This window comes from Gadus macrocephalus, chromosome 14, assembly GCF_031168955.1.
Source record: "Gadus macrocephalus chromosome 14, ASM3116895v1".
Taxonomy (NCBI): Eukaryota; Metazoa; Chordata; class Actinopteri; order Gadiformes; family Gadidae; genus Gadus; species Gadus macrocephalus.
In genome coordinates this window covers 183,281-187,687 of record NC_082395.1, presented here as the reverse complement: position 1 = coordinate 187,687, position 4,407 = coordinate 183,281, and positions in this window count along the sequence as shown.

Here is a 4,407-nt window from a genome sequence, read left to right as displayed (position 1 = left end):
CAATAAATTGGGCACATGCTGTATCATTGCTGTATGTCGGGTTGACGTTTAATCCAATTTTCTTCATCCATATAATCTCTCCTCTCCTGGAACCGTCACCTTATCGTGGTGGAGAGGTTTGCGTGTCCCTGTGAACCTGAGGGCTGTGTTGTCTGGAGCCTTGTGCTCCTGGTAGGGTCTCTCATGGCAGAGTGGTCTCAGGCGAGGGGCCAGACTAAGAATGGTTCAAAAATCCTCAATGAATAACGGAAATAGAGGAGATGTGACCCGGCCCGGAGGAAGCCCGGGGCCCCCGTCTGGAGCTAGGCCCAGACGGAGGGCTCGATGGCGAGCGCCTGGTGGCCGGGTTTGCCACGGAGCCCGGTCGGGCACAGCCCGAACAAACTACGTGGCACCCCCCCTCTCTTCATCTCATGGGCCCACCACCTGTGGGAAGACACGTTGGGGTCGGGTGCGCAGCCACATGGGTGGCAGCGAAGGTCAGGGGTCTCGACGGACCAGACCCGGGCGGCAGAAGCTGGCTCTGGGGACGTGGAACGTCACCTCGCTGTGGGGAAAGGAACCGGAGCTTGTGAGGGAGGTGGAGCGCTATCAGTTAGATCTGGTGGGGCTTACCTCCACGCACAGTCTCAGCTCTGGTACCGTACTCCTGGATAAGGGTTGGACTCTATTCTTTTCCGGAGTTGCCAAGGGCGTGAGGTGCCGGGCGGGTGTGGGGATACTCATAAATCCCCGGCTGAGCGCCGCGGTGTTGGAGTTTACCCCGGTAGACGAGAGGGTCGCCTCCCTGCGCCTAAGGGTTGTAGGGGGGAAAACTCTGACTGTTGTTTGTGCGTATGCACCAAACAGCAGCTCAGAGTACTCGGCCTTCTTGGAGACCCTGAATGGAGTCCTGTATGGGGCTCCAGTAGGGGACTCCGTAGTTCTGCTGGGTGACTTCAACGCCCACGTGGGCAACGATGGAGACACCTGGAGAGGCGTGGTGGGGAGGAACGGCCTCCCTGATCTAAACCCGAGCGGTCGTTTGTTATTGGACTTCTGTGCTAGTCATGGATTATCCATAACAAACACCATGTTCAAACATAAGGGTGCTCATAAGTGTACCTGGTACCAGAGTACCCTAGGCCGAAGATCAATGATCGATTTTGTGATCGTGTCATCTGATCTGAGGCCGCATGTTTTGGACACTCGGGTAAAGAGAGGGGCGGAACTGTCAACCGACCACCATCTGGTTGTGAGTTGGATCAGGGAATGGGGGAAATTTCCGGATAGACCTGGTAAGCCCAAACGCGTAGTGCGGGTGAACTGGGAACGTCTGGAGGAGGCCCCCGTCCTAGGTATCTTCAACTCACACCTCCGGCGGAGTTTTTCTAGCATTCCTGTGGAGGTTGGGGGCATTGAGCCGGAGTGGGCGGTGTTCAAAGCCTCCATTGCTGAAGCTGCGGTGGCTAGCTGTGGCCTCAGGGTCTTAGGCTCCTCAAGGGGCGGTAACCCTCGGACACCGTGGTGGACACCGGTGGTCAGGGAAGCCGTCCGATTGAAGAAGGAGGCCTTCCGGGATATGATATCCTGGAGGACTCCTGACTCGGTTGCAGGGTACCGACAGGCCCGAAGGGCTGCAGCTGCTGCCGTGTCGGAGGCTAAGCAGCGGGTGTGGGAGAAGTTCGGAGAGGCCATGGAGAAGGACTTTCGGTCGGCACCAAAGTGTTTCTGGAAGACTATCCGGCACCTCAGGAGGGGGAAACGGGGAACCGTCCAAGCTGTGTACAGTAAGGATGGGACTCTGTTGACCTCAACTGAGGAGGTCGTCGGACGTTGGAAGGAACACTTTGAGGAACTCCTGAATCCGAATAACACGCCCTCTATGTTGGAGGCAGAGCTCGAGGTTGATGGTGTTTCGTCGTCAATTTCCCTGGTGGAGGTCACTGAGGTAGTCAAACATCTCCGCAGTGGCAAAGCCCCAGGGATTGATGAGATCCAGCCAGAAATGCTAAAGGCTCTGGGTGTTGAGGGGCTGTCATGGTTGACACGCCTATTCAACATCGCGTGGGAGTCGGGTACAGTGCCAAAGGAGTGGCAAACCGGGGTGGTGGTTCCCCTGTTCAAAAAGGGGGACCAGAGAGTGTGTGCCAATTACCGGGGTATCACACTTCTCAGCCTCCCTGGTAAAGTCTACTCCAAGGTGCTGGAAAGGAGGGTTCGGCCGATCGTCGAACCTCAGATTGAAGAGGAACAATGCGGTTTTCGCCCTGGACATGGAACTACGGACCAGCTCTTCACTCTCGCAAGGATCCTGGAGGGGGCCTGGGAGTATGCCCATCCGGTCTACATGTGTTTTGTGGATCTGGAGAAGGCGTATGACCGGGTCCCCCGGGAGAAACTGTGGGAGGTGCTGCGGGAGTATGGGATAAGGGGGTCTATCCTCAGGGCCATCCAATCCCTGTACTCCCAAAGCGAGAGCTGTGTTCGCGTCCTCGGCAGCCAGTCAGTTTCATTCTCGGTGGGTGCTGGGCTCCGCCAGGGCTGCGCCTTGTCACCAATCCTGTTTGTGATATACATGGACAGGATATCGAGGCGTAGTCGTGGTGGGGAGGGGTTGCAGTTCGGTGGTCTGAGGATCTCGTCACTGCTTTTTGCAGATGATGTGGTCCTCATGGGATCATCGGCCTGTGACCTTCAGCACTCACTGGATCGGCTGGCGGCCGAGTGTGAAGCGGCTGGGATGAGGATCAGCACCGCTAAATCTGAGGCCATGACTCTTAGCAGGAAACCGATGGATTGCTTACTCCGGGTAGGAAATGAGTCCTTAGCCCAAGTGAAGGAGTTCAAGTACCTCGGGGTCTGTTTCGCGAGTGAGGGTACTATGGAACGTGAGATTGGCCGGAGAATCGGAGCAGCGGGGGCGGTATTGCGTTCGCTTTACCGCACCGTTGTAACGAAAAGAGAGCTGAGCCACAAGGCAAAGCTCTCGATCTACCGGTCGATCTTCGTTCCTATCCTCAACTATGGTCATGAGGGCTGGGTGATGACCGAAAGGACGAGATCGCGGGTACAAGCGGCCGAGATGAGTTTTCTCAGAAGGGTCTGAGTTTTTTCAAGTCACATCCCTTAGGGATAGGGTGAGAAGCTCAGCCATCCGTGAGGAACTCGGATTAGAGCCGCTGCTCCTTTACTTAGAAAGGAGTCAGCTGAGGTGGTTCGGGCATCTGGTAAGGATGCCCACTGGGCGCCTTCCTTGGGAGGTGTTTCAGGCACGTCCAGTGGGGAGGAGACCTCGGGGAAGACCCAGGACTAGGTGGAGAGATTATATCTCAACACTGGCCTGGGAACGCCTCGGGATCCCCCCGTCAGAGTTGGTCAATGTGGCCCGGGAAAGGGAAGTCTGGGGCCCCCTGCTTGAGCTGCTCCCCCCGCGACCCGACCCCGGATAAGCGGAAGAAAATGAGATGAGATGAGATAATCTCTGACTTAAATTTGGTGAACGGCATTTCCTCCTTTGCAATGTTGTATGCAACATTACATTTTATGATCATTTCGGATTCCTCCGAGGACCTGATTACTACTGCCTGCCTCTGAAATGCAGCTGGGAGAGGGGCCACTTTATCTACACATTTGTCACGGCATATTGTATGCTTTTTGGACATGTGTTTTTTTAAAGTTTCGATACGAAACGCCGTTGCTTCGCCTACGAATGCACTATAAGCGGTCACATTCTGACCGCACATGGGGTTAAAAAGGGTTAAAATATCTCCCCATCAAGGCCAACCGCAGAGTAGCCTACGAAAAGAATAGATTGCAATAATATGAATGCTAAAGATATTAAAACACAATTGATTAAGCCTAGGCCGACATATATATCAGTCCTAACCTGAGCGCACGATCGGGAGGTGGAAGTTGCGCTTTAGATGCCTTCACAAGTCCAGCGGAGGGCTCCAGTTTTCGCCGGCCAAGTCATGCGCTGTGATATGTGTGACAGCTATGTTGCACAACATTGAAGCTAAGGCTGGGGTAGCTTTGGTTGAACCGGAGGACGTTGAGGACGATGACGACGAGGAAGATCGGTGTGAGGACGGCCTCACTCATAACTACGCGGCTGGTTTTCATGCACGTCGAAGAGTGATTGAGACTTTTTTTTAACCCCCTCCACCCTCCCACATGTCACTAAACATTCCCGTCAACGTGACCAATCCCCACCATATCCCAGCCTTTTGCCTGTTAGTTAGCATTTTTTTTTATATTTTTATAATTAATATTTTTATTATTTATTTTATTTTATTTTTTTACATTATTTTAGGCTACGTTTTATGAGTAGCCTATGTCAGTCTGCACAAATCCCCCCCACTTTCTCTCACACATTTTAAGTGCCCTGCCTGCTCAAACATTTCCTGGACTGTCTCTCTCAAACTA